Raw genomic sequence first — 15,519 nt, 5'->3', positions numbered from 1 at the left:
TCCCCTGCCCGGAGGCTTCCTGAAGCGCTCCCAAGTCTAACCGGCGGCGCCGGCACTCCCGCGGCCCCGCCCCGCACTGCTGGACAGATTGGCGGGGCTAGGCGGCCTGTGATTGGCCGCCGGCAGAGCGCGCTCTGATTGGCCCGCGCCCTCCAGGGCGGCCCAGCGAGCAGCCCTCAGCCCTTGGCTGCCCCGCCTCCTCCCTCTGGTCCTCCTGCGCTCGGGCGGGTGGACAGACCTGCTGCAGGGGCTGCAAGCGGCGAGGCTTGCAGGGTCGGACCCGTCAGACCTCGGACAAGTCTTCTTTCCTCCAGCCTTTCACGCAGTCAGCGCTCAGATGTTAAACGAAACCACAAATGTCTTTCCTTCCTCGACACACACACACACACACACACACACACACACACACACACAATGACATTACACAGGAAGTGTTGCATTCTCAATAAACCACAGAGGCAGCGGAAATATGAGAGGTGAAGTGGCTGAGAAAGGTGCTGTATCTCATATTTGGATGACAGTATCAAGGATGGTCTGTGTTTCAATCAATTCGTAATTAAGATTCACGTACACATCACTTACTCCCATTTTACAGAGAAGGAAATGATACTTTACATCTGTATTGCCTTGTTTGGAATCGTCTTCCAAATTCTTTGTCCCATTTGCTCTTCACAGAATCTCCACAAGGCAGGGAGATCCCCTTTTCGTAGATGAAATGGGTGCCCGGGGGCAGTCAGGGAGCAGTTCATGTGCTGGCGCTGCTTGGAAATCCCGCTTGGAATGAGACTCTCAAGTCCATTTCCCCGCTTTCCGCAATGTCTCCTACTCCTTCAAATGGTACTTTTCCGTGGCAGTAAACTATAGGGTCTCTCATGACAGGAGGACTTTGGACATCGATAATCACAGACACATCTTGACAAACAGGCAAAGCACCCTGGCCTCCACGGTGGGGCCCTGGAGGGCTCCAGTTAGGGGCTCCTCAGGGCCTCAAGAGGGCCTTAGGGAAAAGGAAACAGCAGCCTGTACCAAGAACGCACTGAAGGCTCCTATACAGATCTGTAGGGCAGCTGACATTTAATTACCAAATGGCCTCACCTCAGGTCCAGGCTAACTCCCCAACAGCAACGCCTGCGCCTCAGCCACCTTTCTATACCGTAACTCCTGCTGCATTTTGCCTCCTGTTGACGTTTTATTAAAATTTCCTCTTCCCGGCTATTCTTAACATTCATTTAAGCTTCCTTTTCAACCTTTTGAGCTGTATAATATTACCGAAAGGTTTTTTTCTTTCTTTCTTTCTTTTCTTTTCCTTTCTTTTTTTTTTTTTTACTGCAGGAGTATCCTTTCGGTTAATAAGAAAGTGTACACTATTTATCATGGATCTTCTGACGCTGAAAAGGCACTTCAGTACAGTGCTCTTTTTTCAAGTACACCACAGGATAGTGGGAATACATCATCTGGCTGTTTGCATCAATGAAATGCTCCCCCTGCCTCCCCTCAAAAACACTCTGTGAAGGAAGATCCCAAGATTACTTTTGAAATGTCACCTTTCTGGGCTTCCCTTGAATGTAAAAAAACCTTTTTTTTAACTCCCAAGCACAAAACTCTATGGAAGCTATCTAAAGCAAACAAAATGTGTTCTTTAAGCTCTGCTGTGGCATGTTAATTTCAAAGCCTTTTGGTTTTTTTTCTTATTTTTCAGCTCTTAATGGAAGGAGTGAGCAAATTCAGAAAGTATTAAACTTTGGACTTAGAGACATCACTGCATGAGAACTTGAAAACAAGAGAAGTGGATCCACTTCACGATGAGATGTTTTTCACTTCTAGCAGCTTTTCCAATCAAAACTACTTGATTTGCCCGGGAAAACAGTTCAAGAGAAGGCAACATTCTTTCCTTGTATTCTTGAGTCAGTCCTGGAAGAAATCTTGCAGATGAAAACACAGTACTTGGTACAGTACCTGGCATATAGCAGATGCTCAATAAATATTTGCTAGAAGGATGGAGATGCTTGGTAAAACATGCTCTGCTGGGTTCTAGGTAGTACCTTAGAACAGTGCTTTTCAAACTTTACTGTGCAAATCAGTCATATTCTGATCGAACTGGTCTAGGATAGAGATGAGATTCTGCGTTTCTTACAAGCTTCCAGCTGCTGCTGCTGCTGGCTCAGACCACACTTTGCGTGGGAGGGCCTTAGAAAACAGGGTCATATTTGATGGGTGGGGATATGTATTGCTTTTTCTCTCTCTTTCTCAAGGTTTTATAATATTCTTATAGCACTTTTATAATTAAAAAAATAAATTTGCTTTAAAAATCCTAGCTAAGAATCTCTAAGTATTAGAGAATAACTTTTCTGTCATATAATGTAATGGAAACTAAATTATCAATGGGACTTTTCTGCTATGCCACAGATACTTAGGGAAAAATAATTTTAAAATAAGAAATATCATTTAGAATTTGGATAGTGAATATTTTCTTACCTATAGTATTATGGAATTTATCAAAGGGAAAAGAGACTAAATTAATAGGAGGACTGAAATTTTTTTTTTTTTTGAGGAAGATTAGCCCTGAGCTAACATCTGCTGCCAATCCTCCTCTTTTTTCTGAGGAATACTGGCCCTGAGCTCACGTCTGTGCCCATCTTCCTCCACTTTATATGTGGGACACCTGCCACAGCATGGCTTGACAAGCGGTGCCGAGTCCACACCTGGGATCCGAACTGGCAAACCCTGGGCCGCCAAAGCGGAATGTGCGTACTTAATTGCTGCGCCACTGGGCCGGCCCCAGGACTGAAATTTTAAGGCAAGTCAATTTAACTAATAATTACAACCAAATGGAGTGCCTATCATGTACAAATCATTCTGATCCGTGCTCGGAATGGAAGAAAAGTTAAATGTTGGCGTCTGATTTAAAAAACCTCAGATAATTTATAATCCAAGAGAAAAGAGAGAGAAATATGTGGATTGTAAACTGTAACATGAGGCGGAATGAAGGGATCAGGGAGGTGCATGAGGAGGATGATAAAGAGGTGTGCGTTTTGATGGGGGAAGGGCAAAGGATGCACTGTTAGAGGAGGTGGCACTCAAGCCAGGTCTGGAATTCTGAGAAAAACTTCTGCACGTGGAAAATGGGTGGAGGGTTTTTGCTCGGGGAAAGGAATGTGGAACTGAGAAGACATCCGCCTAGCTGTGACAATGAACTGGAGACATGAAAAACAGAACCTACACTAGAGTGGCAGCACGTGGAGTAAGTGGGAAATACAAAATGCAACACGCGGTCATTGACCCTTCACAAGAGCACAGTGAGTTGGGTACTATAACCATCCCCACTTTACCAAGGACACCGAAGCTTAGAGGCTACACAGGTCTGCCCAAGTTCTCATAGCTGGTTAGTGGCACGGCTGTGGCTCCAAGTCTCGATCACTGTGCCAGTGGCTTCCTGTTGTATGTTACCTATTACTTTTGTTTTTGTAAACCTGGTAAAGGCTGTGTATGACCAAAGTATATTAAAGAGTTTAGGCTTTTTTTTCCCTATAGACAAAAGGGGCCATTGCAGGTTTTTGTGAAGGGGAGTAAAATGATTCACTGTCCTTTAGGAAGATAATTCTGGTATACTGAAGAATGGTTGAGAAATATGGTCTTTCAGGATAATCATTGAATTCAGTCAACTAAGCAAGAAAAAAGTGAGAAAGCATGCCGAGGCTGTGGACACAGAGACCAAATGCATGGCCTTTTTAAACTGTGGTGCTTGCCTTCCCCTCCCCGCCTCTCCTCTCCAAGGCTCTGTAATTCTACGGCCCCAGTACAGAGCCTGATTACTTCTGAAGTTATTTTTCCTCACTAGAAAGTCTCCTTAAATTGTTCACCCGTTTTCATTGTTTACAACCCAACCTGTTTCTATGAATCCATCTACAAATTTTGTTTTCTTTTCTGGAAGTGTTTACTTCATTACTTGATCAAGGACCCCACTGAATTCCGGAAGAGGTGACTGCAGGCTCTGCCCTCTCTCGGAGGCTACCATATTTTGAAAATGTCCAGGATGGTTCATTTTCTTCGGACTCGTGTCATAAATGAATAGTGAGGGTCCCAGAGCAAGTGCCTAAACAGCTTGTCATTTGGATATGTCCGGTTGGCAGGGCAAGACGGCCTGGCTTATACTTGACTGAAGGGACCCGGAGAGGCTCAGAAGAAACATAACGGGCTCAATGATACTGCGCTGCAGCTGTCCTTGGCCCCACATCCAAGGTCCTGTGCTGCCTTCCCTCCCAGTCCGTGTGCTAGATGGGAAAGGAACAGACCTCAGAGAGAATCAGAATCCAGGCACAAGTGTGCTCCAGGGACATTCCCAGCACATCGGTGAGGTTATATAATGCTTGGGGTTCCACAGTGATGTCTCGGTCACAATTTTTTTCCTGGCTGGAGGGTATGGGGCGGATTAGGGACTGAAATGAGGAGCCAGGTAAATGAGAGATACGATGGAGTATAAGGCTGCTTTGCTTTGTGCCTCGTATCAGCAGAGTTTATTTATCCATAGTCATCCCCAGCCTCCTTTTCGCAATTCAAGCCAAAAACCTGTGATAAGGATTAGAGTGGAATGAAGACCTGTCACCTGCATGGGTGGTGCTGGGGACATGGTGACAGCAGCAATTACCTCCAGGAAGAGTGACCTCATTGCAGTAACTCAGGACATTCAGGAAACCTCCAAGGAAGGGGAAGTAAAGAAGCACACTGCCTTGTGAACACATGTGACACATCTCAGACATTCCTGACATCAAAGGCAGAGTCAGGAGCTGGGGATCCAGTCATTTTGTTGATAAGGCTAGAGCCGGAGACCATATTATTGGGACTCAGACCCCGATTATACCCAAGTGAGTGTCTTTGAGAAGCTGAGTAAGAGAGAAGCAGCAGCTTAAACAGGAAGTGGTGACATGTGGTACCGCCTCATCCCCACCTGGTCTTTATGGTCCACAACTGGGATTCTGTATGGAGACGAGAGTGAATGGCAGCAGTAGCGGACCATAAGATTGTTTCTCTCATATTTGAACGCTTGGTGTTCAGGAAGAGAGCCTCTGTGCCTTAATATTTATAGGAAATAAAGTTTTTCTGGTGTACTTTAAAGAAAATTTCCTTTAACGACAACAAAGTGTTACTATAATACTTCTGAGGGAAGTGAATAACGAGTGATGATTGTAAAATTAGTTTAGTGTTCATTTATTGCTTCGGCCACATCATATTCCTGCACCGTCTTCCACTCTCCCTTCCCACTCCATCCCTACAGCCATAACAAGTAAGTGAGCTAGTTAGCTAGTTACGGCAAAGTGCCTGATCTAATATGTTATGGAGCCACCTTCTGGCACTAACTGCACACTTCACACAGACAGTAAATTTCCTTTCAGTTATCCTAAAACTGTCTGCGTCTCACCAGCACCAGTAGGAATAACTGGGAGTTAATGCAAAAATACCGATTCCTGGGTCATTACCAATCAGATCCCCTGAGGGTGCCACTCTTGTTTCTGCCTTTTAAATAAGCTCCCCAGGAGATCTTTGTGTCCCACATGCTTTCAAATGCAAAGCAGTTCAAAGACCTTGAAATGTCAAACAATTTCTCTTTTTTAAAAAAAGCTAGAATAGGTGAAATAGCAGAGTAAGCAATTCTTATCCCTGTTGTGTATAAATTTATGCAATTAGAGGAGACTATTTTGGCAGAAAAAGTTCACCTCAGCTTAACTGGCAGAAAAACCAACTGCTCTGCCTCACTTTTTTTTTCCAGGATACCCCACCCCAAGGTTCCTGGAGTTATGAGAATGACCTCAGCTATTAGAACTCATCTGTACTTCTGTGTATATTAGTAATCACTTGAAATTCAGTCAGAATTAGAACGACTTCTATATATTTGTTATCATTTAGCGAATTTGATCTTAAAAAGAAATGCATTCTTTTTAATGACCTGACTCTGCATTTTGGGTTGCTGTGACATCAGTTGGAAACAGTACGATGCCACATCATCCATGGACTGAATATCAGGCTAATTCAGAGCAGATCTTTTTCTCTTCCAACCTTATTATTAAAATTGCAAGTTTGTGCAAACAACTTTAACCAACCAAAATAATTCCTTTTTTACAACAAAGCAAATAAATTTCAAGGTAAATAAAAATGACTACTTAGTATTTTTCTCTTATCAACTCTCTCTGAATGTTAGGTTATAGTTAAAGCCCTTAGAGTGTTTCTTGGCCTTTTGATGATTTGGTTTCAAAGGATTCTGATCTGCTTGAGTCTGAAGCTAACCTCCCACTCAGCCACATGTCTCCTCCACCCTTCCTCAACTGCTGAGATTGGTCACGGAGGAAGTCCTAGTATGTCTAACATCTATCGGTACCTAGGGTTGCCACTTCCTTTCAGTAGCAGAAGTAAAAGAGAAAGTAAAGTTTATCCCACGCATCCTTCTGTTTCAGCCAAGTATAAAGAAAAATGTTCTAGAAGTCAGAGTTAGCAATGTAATGAAGTAGGGGAAGAAATGAGTCCCTGTGACTGGAAGTATCCAAGACAAGTTTGGCAACAATGGGACAGTGATGTGGCAGAGGGGATCGAAGTGTTTACTGGGAGATTGGACTAGATGAGCTTTTGGTCTCTCCAATATAGTCTGTTTTTTCCCTTCTCTGGCTATAGATACCTTTTACCTTTACACAATTAAGCATTCCCTTCCTATTCTCTTTATTACCTTTCCTCCCTCCAATCTTCAGTTTCTTCTGCTGGAACTGGGACTCCTGGAGTGAGACCAGGAGTATAAACACGAACCTGATCATCTAAAATCATGCTGCTACCTGCAAAGCCTTGAGACTGCGGTGTGGGAGTAGCTTTCTAATAAAGCCTTTATATTGGTCGCACGCTGCAGCCTCTGGGACAGCTCAAAAATTTCTGTACCCTCTCCCCACAGTCAGCAGCCAGGATGAGATGCTCTGACCTCAGGAGGCCAGCCTCAGAAAACAATTAGTAAAGTTCTCAGAACCAGGAGTATGAATGGCCTAGATAGCAGTCACCTTTGTGTTCTTCCAATACCCTCACAGTGATGGGACTGGTGTGTGTGCTGCCCTAGGGCAGAACTTCTCCGCTTTTCCACCTGAGATGCCCTCACCATGGAGAAGAGTAAATGCACCCTGCGCAGAGCCCCATGCGGCAAACACTGTTCATGGCATTTCTTTCAAGTTGCATGGTTTATTTTTTACAAATTCATTCAATTTTGTATATATACATATATATATGTATATACACACACTACGAGTGAATAAAATTGATGTCTAGATGTGCTGTGTTTATCCCATGACTTTGAGTCTCTCCTGGCACACCTCCACATCCCTGGACATTTGTGTTCCCTAATATGAAAGTCTCAGGTCTGAGAGAAAGGCACCGAGAATCTGGGCAGATACAGTAAAGTTCTCTTGCTTCACTAAGTTCTGACCCAGTTCAGCAGGGTGGAAGACTACAGGCGAATTTGAGGCCAACCTTGAAATAGTGTCCATATGCCCAAACCTTAGGCAACATGGGGAACAGCAGTTTGAGAATCAGAGATATGGGCCAAATTTCTCTTGCCATCAGAGACATGACTGTCTCCTTAAAGAGAGTAGAGGACCAAAGATCTCCTACCTACAGCTTAGCTCTCTGCTCTTGGCTCGATCAGGAAAATGCTTCACCTGTGGGGCCCAGCCTGTCCTTGTGGCACCGAGTGTACAATAGCAAAGCCTGATCAGTTCGTACAAAGGAGGCAGAAGACATGAGGCTCTGACCCGGGTCTGAACTCCCACGGCTGTTGTTTGCCCTGTTGAGATCTGTTCTTGCTCTCAGAGTTTTAGACCACAGTTCCTCACCTGGCTAACTGGGGTTCTTCTTTTCCTCCCAGTTGTATTGAGATATAATCGACATATAACACTGTGGAAGTTTACGGTATACAATGTGATGATTTGACATGTGTATATATTGTATATGTTGGGAAATGTTCACTACAATAAGGTTAGTTAACACATCCTTCACTTCACATAATTACCATTTTGTTGTTGTTGTTAAGGTGAGAACATTTAAGATCAATTCTTTTAGCAACTTTCAAGTATACAATATAGTATTGTTAACTAGAGACAACATGCTGTATTTCAGATCCCCAGAACTTACTTGTCTTATAGCTGGAAGTTTGTACCCTTTGACCAACATCTCCTCAGCTCCCGCATCCCCCATGGTGTTCCTGTTTACGTCTTTCCTGATTCCCTGGATCTGGCCTTTTCTCTGCACCTCTAAATATCAGCCCGATTCCATCAATCTGAGTGAAACTTTGAAACTGACCCAGAGGACTGTTCAACCCAAGGCATCTGTCAACCCACCCAGACTGAGCCCTGACCTCTCCTTGCCTGACTGAGCTGCCACAGTAAGAACATTTTGAAGAACATAGATTTCATGTGGATATATTGGTCTGTGACATGGAGCGAGTCAGAAAAGTCAGCTCACCATATTGAGTGAGGGACCATCACCCGTTTTTAGCTAAAGTCTCTGTTTGACAAGGCATGTTTCTCCTAATTCCTCCGTCGCTACCACCTGTCACTCCCTCACACAAACGCAGTTGAGCACTAACTTGTCCCAGGCCTTGCCCTCACTCTGGGAGTGCTGAGATGTGGAAAGCCCTCAGTCTCAAGGACATTTGAGTCCAGCAGAAGAGTTCGTGGCCTGCATTTCCTTAACTGCAAGTTTTGATCGGAACCCAAGTTCTGATTACACCTAACCAACAACGGCAAACCAAAATTTTGGTCTCAGTACAATAGAAAGTGTCTCCAAATTAAGTATTTATCAGACGAATGTGTATTGGCCAAGCTGTGTACCAAAAATTTGGGGTGATGGATAAAGTTCTCTAGGAGGAGAAGGGGAAGTGATCGCTGAGGCTTCTGCCCCCAGCTCCTGCTTGGGGAGAATCCAGTAGGAAGGCTGAACAGGAGCCTGCCTCCACCACCACCCGGAGTGTGGGGAACTGCTGTAAACTGTCAACTGTTTTCACCGTTTCTACTAAGGTGTCAACAAAAAACATGGCCTGAGGGTTTGGAGAGGAGCTGAAAGCTGTCTCTTGGGTGAAGTCTGGGCAGACACAGCTTAGTCTCCTTTGATGCGAAATGGTTTGATGGTGAGAGGAAAAGTTTGCCCTGGAGTTCTGGGAAAATCAAAGGGCTCTATTCATTTCCTTAAGAAAGAAAAATGGATTGAAGTTTTGGTGGATCCCAGCCATGACCTAAGGGAGAATAAAGCTCAGAAATGAAACAAAAACTGTGAACTTGCAGGATGAATCCTCATTTATTTCCTTCTGAACTTTCAGATTAAATAACACCCAAGAGAACAGAGAAAGAAAACTCTCCCAAATAAACAGATCTTTGCATCTTGTCTTACTATCTAAGGGCTGCAATGCTTGGAAAAATAGGTTGATTTTGAGTCAAATTAAGGACCATTTATTAGAGTCTTACTTAAGCACTTAAAAAAAAAGCTTTCCATTTGGAAATAATGTGAATTTTTTTAAAAGTTTGTGAAAATAAAAGCAGTAAAAAAATCCCTCACACATTCCCTTTACCAACATTCATCTATGATTAACATCTTTATCATCTGTTTTTCTCTCCCTGTGTATGTGTTTGTACTTAATTATGCATGCACAATGCATGTATGAATATGTGTGTATTATGTACACACGCACACATACCCATTTCAGAGTAAGTTATGCACATTATGGTCGTTTACTCCTAAATGCTGCAGTGTGTATTCCCTAAGAATCAGTGAGACATATGCCTCCTGTCTCCTTGCAGATCAACCTTGCAATAAAGCTATTTTCTTTCCCCAAAAGCTGATGCTGTAATAATTGGCTTATTTTATGCACATCAGGTAGGAGAACCCCAATTTTGTATGATAACAGAGTTAGATAATCCAATTAATTGTTATGCCTTTTTAGCTTCCTTTACTCTGGAATATTTTGAGAGCCTTTCTTTGTCTTTCAGACATTCCTCATTTTGTATTTATTTGACATTACTTTGTGATTGCATTCAGTTTATTCATTCTTTGCCTTAACAGTGCATAGATGATATTGTGTCCTTCACGGGGTATCACATCCAAGGAGCATGAAGTCCAAGTGTTCCTCACTGGTGACGTTAGTTTTGATCACTTGATCAAGTTGTTGTCTAATTTCTCCAAAACATTGTTTCTCTTTCTTCTTTTTCCCCTCCCTTGTCACTAATAAGCATACTTCAGGGAGACCCTAAAGGCCATGCAGATATCCTGACTGTCGTCAAAATTTCCTCAATTTAGTATCTGTGATTAATCTAACCTGATCCAGTATTTACTATGATGCTTACAAAATGATGACTTTCCACCTCCAGCACTTTTTCCATATTAAGCAGGCAGTGCTCGGGGTCCTACTGTAGGCAAGAACCCTCACTTCTTCCCTCTCTCCCTTCCTTGCTTCCTTCTTCCCTCCTCCCTCCCTTCTTTCCTATTTTCCTTCCTTTCTTCCCCACCCTTGCCTACTTATATATCTACCATCTATTATTGGTAAGGACTCATGAATTCCTACTTTTTCCCAATGGTTTCTAATTTGTTAGTATACTTAATTATACTCGTGCTCAAACTGTCCTAGATTTAGCCAGTACGAGTCCTTTTAAGTTGGCTCCTGAACCCTTCTGACATACCTCCAGCATTTTTTGGAATCAGTTCTTATCTTCTGACATAACAAGATATTCCAATCTCATATCATATCTGCTTTGCCCTTAATAAGACATTTCTCTGAAAAGTTCTGATTTCCTTCAGCAGGAAATGATATTAGTGACCAAGATCTGAGAGCCAAGTGTGTTCATAGGTACTGGAATATCTTTGCTTCTTGGTCCTTTCAAAAGACAGATCTGGGAAAGATAGGCATGTATATATTCTTACAATACAACACACACGATCAAAAGGAACATCCTTAATGAGGAACAGGTAGACATCATGGGCCTCCAGATGTGATACCCTGGGAAGTACATTATCAGCTATGCAAATACCTAGTCATGAATACATATATTTAGGAAATCACGCATTCACATTGATATCTCCAATATGAATCCATCCCTGCATCCACATAGGTTCTTTCCTGTCTTCCTCTATTCCATATCTATATGTTCCTTCTCCCACAGTGAGAATCTGGGCTCCCCAAAACTCCACATTTACACATTTACTCAATCCTATAATATACACAGAATAGTTCCAGTATTGTTTTTCTCAAATCATTACAATAATTTTTTTAAAACCCTACTACAAAGCCTTCCAGATTTGTTTTCAATTCTCCCACCTTCCATCTCCCCCTCCTACATAAGACTGGGGGTAAATAGCCATTTATTGTGTTCATAGCTACTCAGATTAATAGTTTTTCTTTCTTTTTTCTCTTTCAGTGTGATTATGGTATTGATTTGAAATACAACTATGTTCATCTGTTTCAGTTTTTGGATTTTTTCTTCCTGTTCTTATTTAATTATGATTACTTTTTAAAATATGTAGAACATTAACATACTTTCATCAATCAAATTATACAAAAAAGTTTCCTCAGAGAAGTGTCATTCCTTCCCATACCCCTTCCACTCATTTTGGTCCTCATTCCTTGTGGCTAATCAACTTCTCTCTTTCTAGGGTTATCTTTCCTGTGTTTCTTTTCTGTAAAGATAGCCATCTATATATAAATTTTTTCTTCTTTCTTACACAGCTGTAGCGTATTGTATACTCTTTGCACTTTACTTTTCTCACTTAATGATGTCTCCTGGAAATCACTCCATATTAGTTAATAAAGATTTTATTTATTCTTATTTTTAGAGCTGTATAGTACTCCATTTTGTGTATTTACCATAGTATATTCAACTAATCTCCTATGTTTGGACATTTAGATAGTTTTAGAGTCTTAGCAATTACAAATACTGCTTCCATGAAGAACTTTGTGCATATACAGTTTGATATTGTTGGAGGCAGAATTTCAGAGTAAATTCCTGAAGATGAATTGCTAAGTCAAAGGGCAAATTAATACGTAGTTTTGTTTGATATTGTCAAATTGCTTTCCACAGTGGTTGCACCCTTTTTCATTCCTGTCAGCAACAGGTGAGAATGACCGTTACCCCATAGCCTCAACAACAGAGCATATTCTCAAACTTTTGAAATTCTTGACAAGTGAATGGGGAAGAAATGATGTCCTAGTGAAGTTTTATTTGCGTTTATTTTAATATGGATGAATTTGAAATTTTTTGAAGTGTTTAAGAGTTGCTTTTATATCTTTTTTGTGGATCACTGGTTCATATCTGTAGCTCATTTTTCCAGAGGATTTTTCAGTTTTTTTATCCTCAATATTTGTAAGTTATTTACCAGTTAGGTATATTAGTCCTTTATCTAGGATATATGTCATAAATATTTTCACCTAGTTTATCATTTGACTTTTGATTTTGCTTTGTTCTTCCATGCAAATTTTTCTTATTTTTAAGTAGTCAAATTTATCCAGCTTTCCTTTCATTGCCTCTGAATATATATTTGTATAGTTATAGTTGTATGTAGTAGTAATTATAGTATGTATATACTGTAACTACACTATATTACATGTTATAGTGTATGTATACCATAGTGTATGTCTATATGTATATATATAACTATATAGTTATAATCTCTATACACTATTATATTGTGTGTACATATATTTAGATATAATTATACATGAATATAGATAGATATACACACATATTAAGTATATACATAGTTACAGAAATATTCTTTTTTCTCAAGAGTTTGTATTAGGAATTGGTGTTGAATTTTTAAGCATCTGTAGAAATTAACCCTATGCTTTTCCTCCTAAGCCCTATTTATGTGGTGAATTATATTAAGAGATTTTCTGTTGTTGAACTTTCCTTGCATTCCTGGTATAGTCCTTCAGTAAGGTTTTCAAGTCCCATTACTATGTCTCAGATATCAGGGTTTCTACTGCCAGTGGCTTTGCCTCTATTGACAGCCCTCCCTTTGAAACCTTTAAAAAATTTTTGTTACACCATCCCTGAAATGATACCCTCTTCTTTAGTCTTTTCTCTTTTTTGTACATACTTTTTTTTTTTATCATGTTGTACTGTATTTGCTTGTTTAAATGTCTGCCTCTCCCATTAAACTCTATACTCACTGAAGGTATGGAGTGGTTCTCAGATTTTTTTTTATCAGTGTCTTGAGCGTCGAATCTACAAATCCTAAAGTAACCATCTGAAAGAGGTACTCAGGAGCAGAACTTGTCATACATCCCTTAACTAGCCACTGAAATTAAAATCAATTCCCATTTACAATTACATCACAGTAAGATCTATTAGGCACCAAAATACATCTCTTTGAATCAGTGCCACAGCTTTATGTATGAGAAAAATCCAATGCAACCCAATTACCTATAAGAATGAAATTATGCGGGTCCCAAACCAGTACAAAAATTGTTCCACCATACATGGAATTCTCAAATCCCCATTCCTCTTCCCATTTAGCATAACAGATATTTATGTCTTGAAGAGAGAAAGTGCAGAATAGAGAGGTTAACTATTGTACATGGTTCTCAGGTTGTCAGGTCCACCATCAAATTTCTCTTCACAATTCATGTAACTGTTGTTCCATCCCCTCTACCCTGCCTTCCTAGCACTTTTGAGTGATACTGAATGACATAATACTGTAATTGGTTTTGTTTGGTGGTATGACTTCTTTGGACAGTAAACGGGGAGTTGTCTGACAGAACTCAGGGCACGTGTGCATGTGTTCCTGGCATTAACAAGGGCAGCTGGATGTGGCCCCATTCACTTTCTCTTCTTTACATCGTGATCTTGGATTTGTTACTCTTCCCCTTTATTCTGCTCAGCACCCCTCCCTATAATCACAATCTCACTCAGACTTTGAGCAAACATGAGGAATCTGTGTGAGCAGACCAGGCAAAGAATATGACAGAGGTTGGAAGGGTAGAACGGTGCATGTTGGGGAGAAACATTCTGATTCTATTCTTCTCATTTATATGTTAAGTTGTGCCCAACTAATGTCCAGACCCATCACAGAAGCACTAGACAAGGTTTAAGAGTAATTTCAAAAGTGTTTCCTGTCCCTGATCTTGCCTAAGGTCATATTCTCCTCCTCTGTGGTCATGCCTTTCTTGCTGCAGCATGGAGCTCTGTTAGTAATCACAGATTCCAGACAAAAGCCCCTTTGCGGGAGCTGGGAAACAAAATGCCTTGTTCCCACCATCTCATCATATGTTTCTGGCTGGAACATCAGCCCATTTCTGCCAGTTAATGTCTTCTTCTAGGGTCGTGAAGTTGACTCGCCGTTTCAGCTGTCTCTGCTGGACACTCAAGCTTCAGCTGGTTGACACAGCCATGATTGCTGTTGTCAAAAACTCACGCTATGTATGTCAGCCCTCAGGGGACACTGTTTCTGTATTTCTGCAGATTCAAACTCCAAGTTTAAGCCAAAGCCACTCTCCTAAATCAGAGTGTCAAGAGGGCTGCCTTCAAGAAACTCCTCCCTGCTTAGAGCCTCTGAGACAATGTCCTTTTCATTCTCTCTTGCCTAGGTTAGTTTCTCTAAACTTTCTTTCTAGCTTCTCATCTTGGTTATGCTCCTCTCTCTTTTTATTGTCTAGTCATTTTTTTTTCACACTTTCTTGGGCCTTTCACCCCCAGGGGTCAATTATTTCTACTTTTCTTTGTTTTCTGCCAACAATTTTTGGAATATAATACCTGGGCACTACAAAAAATCAATATTTACTTAAATGAACACAAAACAGCTCTTATGTATAAGATATGAAGGTACCAAGCAATTAAATATCATGCTATAATGGAAATTGATCACACATTGGACTGGAAATCAGAGATCTAGGTTATCATTTTGGTTCTATCACGTCTAATTACATGACCTTGAGGAAGTCAATTTCACAGAGCCTCTAACTCCTTATTTGTAATGTGACCTCTAACGCTCATCCTGGTCAAATATTTTATGATTTTAAAGACCTATAATGCAAAGTTAATTGGTAAAGCCAACATTTGTTCTTCAGTTAAAATAAAACTTATGCTGAATCAAAGGAAAGACTATTTTTGACTGAGGCATACATTTTATCTATTACCCTAGGCATACAAGCTAAAATATGCCTACCTCTGGACTTGTGTGTATAGATTAACTACTGCTACAACAATGCTGTGTAGCAATCACACAGTTTCAGTGGCATATGACAGTATTTAATTTATGCATCTTTGAAGTAGGCTAGAGGTTGGCTGATCTTGATTGGGCCTGGCTTGGATGGTTCTGCTCTGCTCCATGAGTCTCATCTTCTTCTTGGAGCTAGAAGGTCATCCTGAAATGTTCTTCTCATGGTAATGGCAGAGAACAAGCGAGTGAGTCTAATCATACAAGCACCTTTCTAGCCTTGGGTTAGTGATGCCCATGATACTCCATTGTCCAAAGCAAATCACACAGCCAAGCCCAAAGTCAAGGGGTCCTTAT

The sequence above is a fragment of the Equus quagga genome, chromosome 4 (assembly GCF_021613505.1).
Source record: "Equus quagga isolate Etosha38 chromosome 4, UCLA_HA_Equagga_1.0, whole genome shotgun sequence".
Taxonomy (NCBI): Eukaryota; Metazoa; Chordata; class Mammalia; order Perissodactyla; family Equidae; genus Equus; species Equus quagga.
The sequence above is the reverse complement of the archived record's forward strand: the minus strand, read 5'-3'. Positions refer to the sequence as shown.